This window comes from Pagrus pagrus (genome assembly GCF_965226575.1).
Source record: "Pagrus pagrus genome assembly, chromosome: 3".
Taxonomy (NCBI): domain Eukaryota; kingdom Metazoa; phylum Chordata; class Actinopteri; order Spariformes; family Sparidae; genus Pagrus; species Pagrus pagrus.
In genome coordinates this window covers 12468125-12485257 of record NC_140187.1, presented here as the reverse complement: position 1 = coordinate 12485257, position 17133 = coordinate 12468125, and the positions used below count along the sequence as shown (strand labels likewise).

Sequence of the window (17133 nt, the reverse complement as noted above, 5' to 3'; positions counted from 1 at the left end):
TACTAGGGAGGTTTAAAAATCAAGGATGAAAGTCATTATCATTCAACATTAGACTGATCATGTTAATGTACAGTATGCATGTTTTGTTATTCCATATTTCTTAGAAGGATTACACATGCTATGTTGGAGGTATTTTTGTTTATTTTAAATGCTGTGGTGATTTAAAGGGGCACTGTTGATACATTTCATGTTTGTTTTCTTGTTTACTTTACTATTTGGATCATTCTGGCTGTATTAATGCATATTGCATACATTTTGGCAAAGGTGTTTGTTATTTGTTTTACTTTAAATGTCAACCTCAGCTCATTCAATACATCTGTAATACACTGTGTATATTTCAGACGGACAACTAAAACAGTTGTACATGTTACGTACCATTACTGTCATCCCACTGTCATTTCAACATAAAATCACGTTTTCCATGTCATCAAGCTTTCATTCTGTGGTCATGGATGCGTTTTTGTAATTTTTACTATTTTTCACTAGCTAAGGCAATTTACCTGTATTTTGGCCCATAGGCTCAATACATGCTACTTCCCTTGTGTCCTATAGGGGGCTTTGCCTCATAGTAAAACTTAACCCTCATGCTAAGTGATAAAAGACCACATATAATACAACTAATGTTCCAGGTCAAAAACTGCCTTAGAAATACCATATATTAAGTATATGGGAAATAATAATTATTTTATTTAAAAAAAACCCAGTGGTATCGTGTAAACAAACTGGTATTAAAAGGGTTAAAATACTGATAATGAATGAATATTTGGTAGTTATTATCAGGACTGATGTTTTCTCAAAAATGTAACCCAGTGCAAGTTGAAAATTATATTAATATATAGTATTTTAATGGCAGTTTTTGTCCATTTTTTTTGATCACTCACATTAGGGTTAAGGTCAGTCTGTTTATTCAGTTTACTCAGTCATGAAAACGAAGAGAGTTTGTTTGTTTAGACATAAAATAAATCAATTTTTCTCTTCTGATTAAAATTTCATCCACAAAAGTGCACCACTAACAGATCATAGCACCAATAAACCTTCATTGTTTTCAGTCGCCCTTAAAACATATGTATATATTTCTGTTTGCCTTATAGGTTTGAATATGTGACTTTGCTCACCCTCACAACAGCATGTTTACATTTACATTATTTACATTACATTACGAACCATAATCAGTTTCTTTTAGCATAGGCCCATTACATACCTGCACAACCTGTCAACATATAGTTGATTTTATCACTACTGGTCACCAGTTTACCACAGCATTATATCCTCTATTCTGTTTTATATACACTACTCACAATTAGTAGTAATATTTTAGTGTTTCACTTCTTTATTCCGTGACATATCTGAATTTGTATATTCATATTCATACACTTTGTCCAAAGCGACTTACAGCAATTCATACACTGATGGCGGTGGCTGCCATGCAAGGTGCCGACCAGCACATCAGGAGCAGTTTTGGCATTCAGTGGACCAAGGACACTTCGACATGCAGAACATGGGAATCGAACCAGCGACCTCCCGATAACAAGACACTGGCCCTACCCCTGAGCCACATCCTACTTCTACATTTTAACTTATGCTCAATTGTTGTTGTTTTCTACACCAGAGTAAAACAACAAAACTACATAGTGCACCTTTAACAGCTCAAACCTTCGTTGTATCTAACCATACAGGCAAGGCAAGTTCTGTATAGCACAATCAAGACACAAGGCAACTCAAAGTGCTTTACAGGGGCATAAAAACTACATTGAAAGACATTAAAAATTGCATTTAAAATACATTAAAAACAAGTAGGAAGACATCAACAAACAAAACATTAAAATAGAAAGAAATAGAAAAGTAGGCTAAAACAGAAGAGGTTTAAAAGAGACAAGACTAAAGAATAAAAGTCACAGTGCAGTTCAAAGCCTTGACATTGCTCCAGTTAAAGACTGTGGCACACAGAAAGTCTTCAGCCTTGATTTAAACGACTAAATACAAAAAGGACTCATACAAAAAGCTGGCGACAAAATGGCACCTCGATGACATATATCCTTAAGACATACATACAGTTTGTGCATCCTGTGATCAGTCGCCTGAGGTTTGAAGTTTACTGTACCCTGAACGTCTCCCTGCGACTGTGAAGTACGCCGCTGACGTAAACTGTCGGTGAGGGGGGGAAAAAAGTGACGCTGACACACACACACACACACACACACATACACACACAAGCCGGAGCCGTGAAGGGGGAATAGCGTTTTGTTTCTTTTTTCTTTAATTTGTATCCTTTTATTCTTTGGCGTTTTGTTGTCACTTAGCTGTATTCCCGTAACAGAGCCGACTGCCTCGCTCCTCGGCGCTTGCTATCTCTCGCCAGCGTCCATGCCGCTCTCCCCTCACGCGGCGCTATTTTGACAGTCGGGGTCGCAGTGAACCAACTCAAGCTAGCAGCACCATTATATTAGCACTGGTAAGTCATTCGGAAAGCTAGCTACCAGTGCCAGTTATCGCCTCCTATTTTCAGACCTGACAGTGCTGGGGGAAGATTTATAACAAGGTTCGCCTCACAGTAAACGCAGGCTACTTTGTTGGATGAGCCGTTGTAATATTATCGCTGGGTTTTGTTAACGCTGGGGTGCTAGCGTACACTGAAAAGAAAAGGCTAGCTAGCGGGCTAACATTAGCTAGGTGGCTAGGTGCTGTAGGTGGCTAATTATACTTGCCGGAGGAAGCCAGCTAATGCCGTGAGCTAGCTATTGTTAGCGTGTGGGCAAGCTAATATTTTCAGTCAACTGCTCTGCCACGGCTATGACCATACTGCCATCTGTTCTCCACAGACACACAACTTGAAGGATTCCGCACACGGACCCGAGACGCACGACCAGCAAAACGGTGAGCTGAACCTTTTCACATGACTTGAGATAACTTATGATCGATGATCCGTGATCTTTACTCAGATATGTAAGGCAACGTTAAGCACCATCTTTAAAGTCCGCGTTCTCTGTGGCTGACACGAGATGGCCATGTTAACATTTACCCTTCTGATCTTAGTTGAGAGACATGACTGAAGCTCATTGAATGAAAGCATGACTGAATGACTGAGAACGAGCGTTTGATATTTGGTTGTAATTGAATGAAGTGATTGGAAATTTGATTGTAACTGATCATTGAAATCATACTTTAAAGCCCACCTTAGCTACAGTGACATCCAGGTGTTATTTACACCATCACACCCTGGCGTATAAGTATGTGTGTTTCCACATGTGGTCATAAACAACAACAAACAACATGCAAATGTAATAATTAGCCAGCTCTTTCAAACCCATAGGTTGTTGAAATTATTGGATGTCAGTGGGTTAGTCAACAGTTCAGTGGAAGTGAGCTGTTTTAGAAATCACTGTAAACAATTGCTGTACACGACACTGTTCGGCTGTGTTTACCTTGGAAGTTTGCGTTAATTGCTTTCCTGAGCTTTCCTACAAACTAAGGTATATATCTAAACGCTCAGTGAGGCATAAATCTTGAATTTTATGAGATGAAACAGAATCAAGCCTGTCACTCATTTCGTTTTCCAGCAAAACACGGTTGAGGAGGCTTCAAATATGAAGTACGATTCGTCGAGAAATACTCGACAAATGGTCATCGGTCTCTCTGTGTCTTGGCTTTGGCTCTGCATTTTGACACTCGAGCTGAAAATAGATAACAAGACGGTTGTGTCAAACTAGGTGGGATCACAGCACAGACTGTCAGAGCTGTGATTCAAACATCTGCTCTGGGAAAACAGCATGTGTGTCTGAAAGCATAAATATTCATATCAATTGGCAATGGACAGTCATGTGATGCCGAGAATTGGCAAGTGTCAGGCGGGGGTTGCCAAGTTATGTCACATTTGATGCCGAGATTGGCTTGTAAATATCACAATTTGTCTTTTTCTTTATAAACTCCCTCTGAGGGAGATTATGGACAGGTTGAGCAGGTAACCCCCCTGAGCAATTTCTGTGTTTCCAGTTGAAAGCATCGGTATACTCAGTGATTCCTTAGATGTGACCCCATTACAGCTCTTCTATATGCATTTGTACAATGTGCACATATGGTTTCTAAATATTATTGAGTCCATTTGCTGGTGTAATGGCAGAATCATTGAGAAAAGGCTTATCCATAGTAAGACCCGATGGAAGTGAGTCATTGATTCAACAGTCTGCTGTTGCTAAGGTCAGCATGAGAAAGAGGGAGTATCCTGCCTCCCTATCAACACGTTTCCCCTTTTATTCCCTGCAACTTGCAGAGCTTTTTGTTGCATTTTGAATCATACTCCTCAGTGGAAATAAATTGTGAGGCTAATTTATTGCAGTTACAGCACTTACAAAGGCTTATTTTTGGTGGACAAGTGTAAGAATTGATAAAGAGATTTTGTAAGGGTGCCTATTCAAATTTTTTTTTGTTGTGGCAGGATGTGTGAGTATAAAGAAACCTTTATTCGTATGCCAGTGGAACATGTGATTTTTTTGTGTTGGAGGTGCTTGCATTTAGAGTATTCACTTCCTGCGATCAAATATTTATACATGCCGTGATGGTCGACGTAAGAGAGGTTTTAACACTGTATTTTATGGGCTGATTTAATTGAAATGGCATGCTATTATCCAATAAGACATGATCTGTTTTTATTTGTAAACCAGGTATCCATATCTTCTGTCTCTGAATCTCTGTTTGCAGCAGCATAAGCAGAAGAGTGGCTTTTTCTAGAGAGATTTGAAGAGCTATTTATAGATCTCTGCCAGAGCACCAAGCGTGGTGCTGTTGCTGCTGCTCCTATCTCTCTCTCGTCTCTTAACCACTCCTGCTTCTGTTTCTCTGTGTCTCTCCATCTTTATTTTTTTCCCCTCTTCTTTCCCCCTCGGTTCTTTGTTTTCGGAGCTCCCTTTCTCTTGATGTCTTTTCTCTCTCGCTGTTTCTCAATACTCTGTTTTCATATCTTTTCTTCATTGCTTGCTTTGATATAAATTATTGATCAGAGCAGAAGGGAGGCGACTGGTTGCATGGCCGTGAGTCTGGCCTCAGATTGGGTATAGCTGCCTGACTGACTTCACTGTAATTGCTGCAAAGCTGGAGGGTTTTCGCATGATAGTTCAAAGGGAAAGAAAACAAAAAAATCGTAGGATCACAGGATCCAAGCAGCGGTTGAAAAAGTGTCTGTTTTGCTATTTTTTTCATGCAGAATTACACTTTTAAAATCTATCTATTTACTTAATGCAAGATTTGGTCTGAAATAGGCCTTATTTAACTTCATACAAGTTAATAAGAAACTGGTTTTATCCAAGCACATTTGTATTTATAAAGCCCTCTTTATAAAGGCCTGTTTGTACGTTCGCAGTGCAAGTAATAACCATTATTCTTAGTGTTTCCTAACAGCTTTGCCTCAGTCATATGCTGCGTGTATAAACTGCAGCAGCGTGTTAGGTGATTGTGTTCATGAACGGTTTATCTGTGGTATCTTTGGCTACTGATCCTTGCTCAGCTCCTCCCCTTTCTCCCTGCTGCTCTCAAAGTCTTTCGCTGTCTTCTCTTACTGTCTTTTGAAAGAGGCTACCTGGCTGTCTAAATGCAGATGAAGCTGTTTGACTTGGTTTCAGGCATTAGGTGGCATTAGTGCATGCCATCCCCTTTATCCCAGTCATGTGGTCAACCAGAGACAAACTTTTTTTTCCACGCTAGGATTGCAGCGTCATCTCAACTCGGCTCCATACATATAAAAGGTCAGTTGTGTGCTTAAAAGTAGAATAAATATAGACCCTTGATATGCGACCGGACCAATTCGTAAACATGAACAGCTCTGTCCCGAAGTTGAAGGAGAACATGGCCTTGCTTATCGTCAAGAGTCAAATCTAAGATATGCTTCATGTAATTTAAGTGGCAGACTAACATTGTGGACAAACTCCGCAAAAAGGTGCTTTTACAAGGTTTTAGGCCTGATTACTGCCTCAAATTGTAGTGCTTTAGGGCAGTGCAGTGGCCTTGGAAATAAAAATGGGAAGATTGATGTGCTCAACTATCTAGCATCAGTATTGGGTCCAAACTCCCAGAAACAGTGCTTTGAGAAAACAAGATTTTTGTGAACTGAAGCTGAATTTATTTTCTGATGTACACATCTTTACTTTTATAAACAGATGTATGCATCTCCCAGGCAGTCATACCAGAGATGTGCTGTCACATATAATGTAAGACAATGAATATAATAAGGTAAAAGTAATGAATGAATAAGACATGGCTTCAAGAGGGAAATTGAAAATAATCAAGCACTGACAGCCCAGCGTGCTGATTTGGCAACCAGTCCCACTACTGGGATTTTATGTCGAGAACCACTTCCTAAATTATAAGAACAGGGACAATGCTTATACCGCTTTTCCACCAAAATTAGCGGGTCTACACAGGATATTTAAGCGTATATCTGCTAAAAATCGCCTATTGACCCCATTAACACTTTCTGCAAGCAAGGCAGCCCGTCTGTGATTTTTATTAGCATACGTTGAACATCACTGACGTCAAGTTTCATGTCACAAATGTCCCGGAAACAGTTGTAACAGAAGAGAAAACAACAACCTGACCCATTGTGAAAGAAGCATCTGTAAAACGGTGGATAAATTCACTGTCTAGTTTCACTGTCGTAATTTGAGCCATTCGGTCCAATAACATTTGGAAAGTCTAGAAGAGCCGCACGATTAAATTATTTTGTCCCCCTTCAAGTTACCCGGGTGCTAAACCGGAAGTTAGCCAGCTCGGTTGACGATCCAGGTATTTTCATACCTGGGAAGTCAAGCTTTTTTGGCTTCAAAACACCACTGAGCAGCTTTAGGAATGAATGGGGCTCCGCCTTCAACACTGTGTACAGTATTAAAATGTCCTTGAATAGATCGCATCCCAAATTCCCTCCTTATTAACCAGCACCACAAGATGTTGATAACGTGTCATCACTTCGCGCGCCGAAATTTAGTGTGATAAAATCAATTTGACCCGGGTGTAAATGGAGGGATTAACATTTCCATTGCACACGAAGGCTGATCTTAGCAGGTTTAAATGGGATTGTTGACCAGTGAAAAATGGGTATTAGAAATGGGCCCTTGAGTGAGTGATTCTTAATTACTAAGATTAAGTTTAGACCATCTTACCCTCGACAAAACAGTCACGCTCATTTTTGAACATTTCAATGTGTGACTAAAAGGTTCACAGTAGAAGTAGTTTACTGTAAAACAACACCAGTAAAATGTGTCACTTAACTGGGTGAAGTCTTGTGCCTTTTAGATGCTTCACTAAACTGTAGCAAGCACCTGTTGAGTGTACCACTCAGTCTAATCAGCACATGGTAACTATAACGTTCCTTCCTGATATATTTAAACCTGACCTGCTAGCCAAAAATGTGTATATTTTTAATTTAGGCTTGTTTCAATGTACTGCAGTTGCTAGTGTCATGTACAGTAGCTGTCTGTAGCTACTTCACAGTAAAAGCCTGATGCTGGTTGGCAGGTGTAAGCTTAAATCTACACCCAAATGCAAATAACATCCCCAGCTGTTTCATGCAAGGCACCCCTAGCAGTGACTGCTACCAGACATCAGAGGATACGCTATCACCCGACAGAAAACAAGTTGCTGTATGCTGGCCTTTCTGTGGTAAAATGATTGATCAGTGTAAGTGCTAGAAAATAGGACAGCGTTGTGTCCACCTGTGATGAGGAGAACTTAGAAAATAACAGGCCCAGCTGTTCTGATGCAGGCTGAATGCTCCGCTGATTTGTCTTGGACTTAACACATGTACACCAGTTCATCCCAGACTCCTCCACATCAAGGTTTTATTCGTCTTCCTACCATGGGGTGTTGACACGGTTTATAAGTTATCCTGGTTATAGTAACAGCCAAAATATGAAATACTGATTGAACTATCAAAGACTATATTTGTCACTAATATTTAAGCGTATTTGAAGCAGGAACCCCGCGAACTTGGCCACACATTGCTCTGTTCAAATGTTTCCCTCAAGTGCTCAAAACAGCCATATTACGTGCTGTCAACACAGCCATCTGAGACAGACATCCCTGGACTTACCCAGAGTTCCCTGCTGACGTTTCTTTTGATGCTGAACTTTTGACTGCCTCTTTTCACTGCGTCTTTCAGCTGCTGTTTGCAGTGAGGGGGCTGCAGGGAAAGATGCAAATATGTCGTCTTGTGGGATTAAGGTTTTTCCGAGCTAATGAGGTGGTTTCATTATTTCCCCCCACTATCTTTCCTTCAAACCCCCCTTTTTTTTCATGATTTATTTTTGACCATTGCAGCAGTGCTCGGTTTCACCAGCAGCTGTCAGTACTTTAAGCCTATTCAATTTGTCCAGACACAGGCTACAGATAACGGCTTCATGTATTCCCATGAAATGGAGAGTGATGAACGGTGACCAGAGTGCGCCTGGACTGTGTCTCCTGCCTCCCTCGGGATGTAGGCTTATGTCCATTCCTGCAAGAAAAGTACCAAACGTTAAAATGTAGTTGTGACGGAATAAATCTATACTGTAAACTCTCATATAAGCATCCTGCTTTTGTATCAAGTGATATATAGGCCGATCCAAGCAGCCCTTTAAACAGCTGGGCTTCTAGTGAGCCCTGGGTTGGCTGTCATTGCAATTATATTGTTACACAGAGGAAGGGAGCAAACAAGATATGTAAGCGCGAGAGAGAGAATCCACACGAAAGGGAGGGTTGGAGGAGAAGGGAGCGGTGCAAACTGTGCGCATGATAGCATAAGAGCAGTATAGAGGGAGCCAGCAAGCAAGCAAGGCTTTCTGTTTCCCTGTTGTGCTTGTGCTTCATTCAGAAAAGGAGAGGGGGCAGTCGAAAACGCGTTTTCTGTCCATTGTCATGAAACCCATTAACAAAACTCAGCTGTTGGTACCTACGGGTAGGAAGGGAACAGAGCAAGCGTGAAGACGAAGAAAAGTAGAATGAGATGAAGAGAGTGACAGAGGTAAACACCCCTGAAACTCCGTTATTTACATGCTGCAGGAAATGGAAGTCATTCATCTGTTCTACTTAGCGAGATAAAACTAATGTCAGCGGTGTCGTGGTCCAGAGCTGCTTCTGCTTCTCCTGCGATAATGTGCTTTTATCTGTGAGACACCTGATCCGACTTGGCTGGAGATCCACAGAGCTGAACTCTAAATACAGTAAGCATGTGCTGTGTGTGTGTATGTGTCTTGTGTGTCTTTGTCAGTGGGTGTAAGTAATTCATTGGTGAGATGTAGCTTGCTCTTGTGCCTTTTACAACTCTTGAGATTTGGTTTAACGTGCAGCCATTGCCGCGGTTATAATTATCTTGGCACTTTTTATTGTTGCTCTGTAAAGTCCTGTGGCAATTAATTTAATTATGCCTTAGTGAAACTTCAAAAATCATTTAATGGGGCGTGCAAGAAGATAGTTTCACATACTATGCATGCCGTTTCTTCTTATATAATTGTAACTTGTGCTCAAGCTGGATATAGAACCATGATGTGTTTGACTTAGATGGATTCTACGCATTACTGGCTGATAGATGCATCTCATTTATGGTGACTTTAATGGTGTTTGTGTGGCTAGTGGTCAGTTTATGTTCGTGTATATTTGTACGGATGCACACAATGCGTGTTTAGTGAGGGAAATGCTGAGGTAATAAGGAATTCCCTTCCACTGTGTCCCTGTGTGGGAGGAGGGAGAGAGGAGGGTGGAGGTGGCCCGGTGGGGGTGGTGTGTCACTGAGAAGTAGGCGTCACTCTGCAACACTGTCATACCAGGGAGGGAGGGGTGCAGGGAAAAAAGAACAACCTATAGGCTTACATAAGGCTGCATGTGGGAAGTCCTGTGTTCAGAAACCCTTAAGTTTATCCTCAGTGATCCTCTTGGCTTGAAGGTGTGCATTAATAGGTTATGGTTGACTGTTTATGAATGCATCGGACAATGGAAATCTCCTTTTTTAATCTTTAAAGATAATTTACATTTACACCTGCGTATGTTGGTGTTTTCCCTCTTTTATTTGGGGAAAAAAATGTGCGGTCGAATAGAGAAAGAATAGAGAAGAGGTGCAAGAGAGGCAGCACAAGCGTGAGAGAGAAAGCACAACAGCAGAGCCCTCTTGAATAAAAAATCTGTCGCTATAAATAGCAAGTCGTCCTCATGGCCTCAGCACTGTTTCAGGTTGAGGAGACCTGGCTTTTCCCTCTCTTTTTCTGTTCTGATGGTTAGAGCCTCGCAAAATCAGACTCGCAATCCTCCTCATCGCCTCTTCCTTCTATTCTTTTTTTGTTCTCTCGGCCCAGATCTGTCTTGTGCTGGATATGGGTTGTTTATGTAATGACTGCCTGTTTGTGTACGCCGGTGCATGTTTTTCAGCATTATAATAAATCAAGATTTATTTGTATCCTAAGCAATGCACCCTAATTCAACTAGCTTGATGTTGGCTCATAAAATGTCAATGATCCCATGATTCTACCCTTGTGTCAATTACAAATGCAAAAGACGGACAACAACCGCAGCAACCCCCAAATTAGATAGAAGCCGCCCATTTGGTGTCAGGTTTCTAGGGCTAATGCTGTTTTCTTCCTTATGTCTGCCAGTCTGAATGTTATAGCCTCTTTCTTGAACAGGAAAATTCATGGATAGTTGAAGTGGCCAAAGCTAGCTGCTTAGCCATGACTCGCATTATGAAATTGTGTTTTGGTGCATCCTTGTCTATGACATGACGATTACATTTGTTTTGTTTTTGTTTGTGACTTTGGAGTTCTGCTCCCCAGGTAGTTGGCGCTCCTGAAGCCTTGCTCCTGCATACTAATCGCCAATGCGTGGGAAAAAGACAGAGTATGAAAGAGAGGAAGCACGAGAGGGAGCGTAAAGGAGGAAAATAATCAATAGCAGCCCCTGGAGTAACTGCTGCTGTAATTGCCTTTAAGTCAGAGGGTTCACACTTTCTTATCTGGGGCTTTTTTTTAAAATTACCTCACCCTTTTTAAGTTAGATTAACAAACACTAGAAGAAATTAATTAAATCATTCATAGTCGCATCAGAGAGTTCACATCCCCTTGTCTCTTCTAATAGCTTCTTCTCTATACATTTTTCTTTATTTGAACTTTTTGCTTCCTCATCTTCCACTCACAGGTTTTTATGGTGTTAATGCATTTTTGTATGTGTGTGTGTGTTTTGAGAGACATGGGTTTCTGACCAAACACTCTATAACAGTAATTACTTATTTTAATGTAAATATATCACCTACAGCAGCTTTAAATACACTTTTTAAACAATAAAATGTAGAGAAACTACTACCTTAGAGTCCGCTTAGGGTTGACGTGTTAAAGGACTGATGACGGTTTGGTGCAAATTAGGCCAGCCAAACCTGAATCAGCCTAGTACTCAGGTGAGACTGGCAAAGAGAAGCACCCACTTGTTTAAGTTTCTAGTCAGATGAACAGAGGGAGCAACAGAGAGAAAGGAAAAAGGTGTCCGTAAGAGGCCTCTAAATCCAATAGATCTCTTTTTCCCAAACAGTAATCAGTAAGTAAATGAGTTGAAAGTAGACTTGGTTGTTTCGGTTGGCATTAATAGGTTGTGACGATGTATGAAGCGGCTGAGGTACAGAGAGGCAAGAAAAACATGAAAAATGTGGGGACAGATAATTGCTATCCTTAGGCAGGTAGAGGTATTGGGAGTGGTTGGCTTTTACAGGTAAACAGATGGCATAGCGCAGCGAGACACTGACTTGCCACCGCTGTCAGGTCAGCTACGTGATCTAGCGACTGGCTGCCGTGTGCAGTTTCTCTAATTAACACTACCTCCTTATCTGTGCTGGGGCTGCAGTGTTGCCAGTGCCGTACACACTCTCTTACACATGAAATGGGTGAGTAGAGAGCAATGCACATCATGAATGTAACAATGGCAACAGATTTCAAATCCAACGACTCAAGAATTTAACATGCATAATGTACGGTATGTTGTAGAAAGCTTTTTCATTTGCTGAAGCTAAATAATCATAGTAAAGGAAAGAGTCATTTTATTAGATGATTACTTATGGACTCAAATCCCTCTTGCATAAAAGTGTGTTGAAGCCTCTGATGGTTGACGACCTGACGATCTACAAAACTGTATTAAAAAATAGCAGAATCTTAGCCCTACTTAGTTGAGTTTACACATCTGTCAGATAGTCTACACTTTATGCATGTTAATTTGGGTTTACAGCTTCTACGGCCAACTGCCAGCCTGTCATCATCCCCCTATTTTCTATTTTCGCACAGTGTCGTCATGGTTGGAACATCGCAGCCATCCAGGGCCTGGTGTAATGGTAATGCAAAAAGGACAGAGGCCATGTTTTATCTGTCTGTATTGACTTACTGTTATGGCTGCTGCTCTTTGTGCTTTTAAAGCTGTCTGTGTGGATGGCTACAAGAGAGCTCATCTCATGTGTAATAGAGAGAATTTGTTTAGGGTGTGTTTGGTTTGCAGACCCTGACCCTTGTGGCCCTATGGGATTTGAGGGGACTATATTTATCTGGCTAGGTGCCTGGGGAATGAAGGAGGGATAAAAAACACTGAAGAGAAGTTGAAGGGGGATGCTGAGTGTTGTTTAGCTGGATGGATGTCTGAATGACTGGCCTGTTGCCTTCCTGCTAGTTATTCTGGAGTGCACAAGCCACATTGTAAGAGACCACACTTTCTGCTGGCCCAGCAGGGACAGCCTGGCAGTTTGACTGGCTGGATGCCTGACTTCCGGGTCAGGCTGGCTCGCTGGTTGGCAGCACTCAACTTGCCATCACTGTTTCAGCATGGCAGCCCAGTCAGCCAGCTGTCGTTAAGTGTTGCAATGGCAAATGGAGGTGTTTGTGCAGATCATAGAGGACATTGGTCACCATCTGGACGCATCCAGCTGTTGGCCAGTGCATTATTTAACATTTACTCAGGTTGTAGCTAAGAGCATCTTTTTCATCATGTAGACAGAAGTTCCACTCAGTCTCTTAGGGGATGTTGAGACCCAAAAAAGCACAGTGTTAGAAAATAGCAAGGGTACGTTGTGCATACAATCCAGGAAGTCACGTTTGAATCCTAATTAGACGCCAGAACACTGCACAGCATTTTATAATACTATGATGTGCCAGTGGTCTTGCAACGCATTGCTTATAGCAGGTTTATTGAGCTGGGTTAGGAGGGGGCTGGGTTCTTGATACACACACTTGTTTTTTACCATATGGACCACTTTTTAGCCAAAATATTGTCAACGTATGAAAGCTTTGGTGTTTTAATTGCTTTGGAACGTTTTTAAAGCAGTTTTTATTTGATAGGTAATCATCTTCTCATACACTAAACATCTGTAAATCATTTTGGTTTCAAATTGATTATGTCATACTTTGTCAAGAAATGTAAAACCTAATTCTGCTCAAAGGTAGTGATTTCTATATAAAAACTTCTGCTCAGGGATCTATAATGCTATCTTTATTCCAAATGGGAGCTACACTTGATTTAAAATGGTCACCAGCTTGGAATTAGTGTTGAACAAATTTTGATATCAGATATTTAATCTCCCTGCAAAGATATCATGGGTTATGTTTCTTACCCTTGTTTTGATGGCAGAGATTTTCATGTAAGTGGTGGAAAAACTCAATACTGTATGCAGGGAAACCCTTGGTTGTGTTTAATTGAGTCCAGTGATCCAGCCCTCTAAAGATGTAGTCTCCATCAGTCTGTTCCTCAAGTGCTGTTGTCATGTAATTTCTATTTCCCTTTTTTTAATTTATTTTTTTTGTTGCTGCCAGTAGGTCATCCATCACACTTGACTATGCCACTGCATGTGGTCAATCATGGCAATTGATTGTGCCTGTATTGATCTACTGTCTACGGTATTGAGGAGTGGGCAATTCACAACAGTTTCCTAGTGTAGCTAATCATTTTGTTAACAGAGTTTTGATTATAAGTTTTAGAATTGATCTACTTTGATTAGGCCAGGGATTATAATAGACTTTCCTCATGGTCTATTTGTTTTTTGCAGACATTGTCAGTGTTTGTTATGTTTACTTAGCTGTTTAAAATAATTACGTTTGTCCCTCTGTTTTTAATGACTTGTGGAAAGCAGTGAAAATGAAGGGCAGAATTAGGGCTGTAGCTATCGATTCTTTTTGGAATCGATTAATCTAGCACTTTATCGATCGATTAATCGATTAATCGTATATATATATTTTTTGCATTTTTAAACAACCAAAACAAATAATGCATGACGAAAATGATGTGGCTGTAAAATGATCAACCATTTGGCTTTTATTTCTTTAAAAAACAGAGGTATTTCTTACAACTCCAACATTTGGCTCCAAAACTTTATTGCAATTTACTCATTTAGTGCAAGTGCAAACAATTAAATAACAATACAGTTTCAACTTACTGTAAAACATGTATAACATGTAACACTATGAATCAATACAAACTTAAATAGTAACGGCCATTTTGCCTTAGTGTTGTCTTATACAACATTACAAAAAGGGATTGCACCTTCTAACCACCTACTAACAAATAATATATAATCTCTGGGATAGGCCTATTTGCTATGGTAACCTAGCAACCTATGTGTGTGCACGCATGCTGTGTTATATATAATTTTATGTTATACACAGCACCAAATCACAACAGAAGTCATTTAAGGTCACTTTTCCTATAGAACCGGTCCGGACCGTGTTCATTTAATTAATAATTTCTTCATCGTCGCGCATCTACAATTCTCCTCCGCTCTGTTTTACGAAGGGAGGAGCTCCGGACCGACGTAAACAAACACGCGTGCACACACACTTACAGACAGACAGAGAGAGAGAGAACATGTCACGTCGGTCTCAACTGTCTGTAAAGCAGATATCATATCTACGTTTTTTAAACGCGCACAAACTGATTCTGCTCTGGCATGTCATCTCGAGCCTTCGCAGTTCTCCGTCGTGGTGGCGGATACGCAATGCAATCTCCTGCTGGAGAACCAGCGTGAGGACGTGAGTTTAGAGGACCAATCACAGCCCTTGCCGTCTCCGTTTCCCCGCGACGGACTGCCGGACACTCCGCGCCCGGAGAGTACGGAGAGGCTCTCCGGCTCTCCGGCGACGGAGAGGGCTCTCCGTGTCCGTGTACGGCACTTTACGCAGTAGTATTAACAACGGTCCGTGTGGAACATTCAAGATCCCTGCGCGTCATAGGAATTTAACGACGCTTCGAGGCAGAGTTTTTGCCTCGACCAATTTTTGTAATCGAGTAACTCGAGTAACTCGATGAATCGTTACAGCCCTAGGCAGAATGTAGAACAGCACACAGGTTGTAGCTAAGAGAAAATATAAATATCGTGATCCACCACTCTTCATCATAGCCTCATGATAAACCTACCTAAAACCTCCAAAACTATTCCAGTAAATGTTTCTCAGTGCTTTTCTCAGATCAAAGATACTTGTGACCACTCAGACAAATTGCAAAGAAGATTCAGTCCTGACTTGAGGGCTACAAGACTGTGGAAGAGGGATTAAGACACAAGCAACTATAGATAGGAGCAGGATGTGGGAGCGGATGATTTTGCCTGGAACATGAAGCGGCTTGGAACATTGGATTTCTTTCTCGCTCCAAGATGCTGATCCATCCCACGAGCACCTGCATTCAAATAGGAAGGATAGTACAGTTTTGTTCAGCTTAATTTGTGGGAAATTGACCACTGTTTACTGGCCAGATTTATGTGTTTCCACACTGTGAGTATTGCATTTTGCTGTAACAGATTAGACATACTCTTTTCAAACTTTCCAGGAACTCCAGTTGCTTCTCTTATCTTCCTCCAGACACTTTTCATTTGCTCACGAAATTATACAACGTAGGAAAGTAGGTTTTTTTTTCTGTTCATGTTGAAACTGTTGAAACTGACTTTATAATCATTCGTGATGCCTTTACTTTTTTCTTTGTGTTGTCTTGTGCAACAGGAAGACAAGACTCAACATTATTTGCAATGAAGCGTAAAGGAGCGGGATTTCTCTTGGTGTGAGTAGAAAGCAAACAGGAGACTGGGAGTGGAGTGATTACGAAATGCTTTGAGGGGGAGTGAAAATGCTGCTGCTCAATTCGGCTATGAAACATGATGGATCAGAAAGTAATAGATATTGGGTGAAAGAGAGGCAGCCATAAACAGACAATAACAGTTGGTAGCAAACAGTAGGAGTTCTTGTCTGTACCATACCTAGGGGACAAGTCATTGGCCTTACAAATGTGTGACCTGGAGTTAGATGCCTAAAGGGCTAGTAAAATATGCATCTTATGCTAGGGGCAGAGCCTGTCAGCTAAAGACCACCGGCTAAACAGAGAGACGGTTAGAAATGGAGCGCAAGACATCCACAGTGCAGTGGAGCAATACATTTGTGTGCTTGATTTATGCTACAACAGTCATTGGTGGTCCCTCCCTCAGGGCTGGAGTCCCTGCCTACCTGGCTGGGTAAGGCATTCCAGGAAGGTTCTCTGACAGAGCTGGCTACTTCTGTTCTGTCAGGCCAGGGCTTTCCCTAGTAATTCATCAACCTTAGTGACGGGTCATATGGAAAAGTGTTGTATTAATGTTGTGATAAAGTTTAATTTTATCCTTTTACTAGGGGTGGGGGGGGGACTTTTCAGATGCAGTTCTCTCTTCAGCGATTGACTGACTCAATGCAGAAAAGTCAATAAGCAGAAATTTAAAACCCAATTCTTGACATTATACGCTGCTGTAACTATTTTGTGAGACTGGGCTGTATGTTCCTTAAGGCTAAAACAATTGGATGGTGAAACATAACGGATGTAAAATATGTGCGCCTCTGCATCCTGTTTATCTTTCTTATGCCTGAACCAAGTGGATGATAAAATGTAAAAGTCTAAACGTACCTTGTGTTTACATTCTAAGATGGGCTGCTTCTTGAGTTTCGGTGAGGAAGACTGAGCGTGAGCAAAGATAATGGAAGTTAATTCATCCGTTTGTTTTCATTATGGATCATTATGAATACGCCGTTTTAAAAGCTGCACGTAGTCGCACAGTGAGGAAAAACAATCATGTATAGAAGTCAAATGCTTTGCTGCATCATGACCTGTATATAACCTGTTTAATTTGGAATCATTCGAATGTGTGTAACT

At 41.0% G+C, this 17133-nt stretch overlaps 1 protein-coding gene across 11 annotated transcripts in view; it reads left to right on the top strand.

Annotated features, from left to right (window-relative positions):
- The first annotated feature begins 2181 nt into the window (after window positions 1-2181).
- Window positions 2182-17133, top strand: part of r3hdm2 (R3H domain containing 2) — a 56941-nt gene continuing 41989 nt past the window's right edge. For 8 of the 11 annotated variants that reach the window (XM_084349708.1, XM_084349705.1, XM_084349700.1 and 5 more), the window contains exons 1-2: window positions 2182-2452; window positions 2820-2874. The gene's annotated coding sequence lies outside the window, so the exon portion shown is untranslated. The other 3 variants (XM_084349701.1, XM_084349704.1, XM_084349703.1) reach the window with 3 other exon arrangements.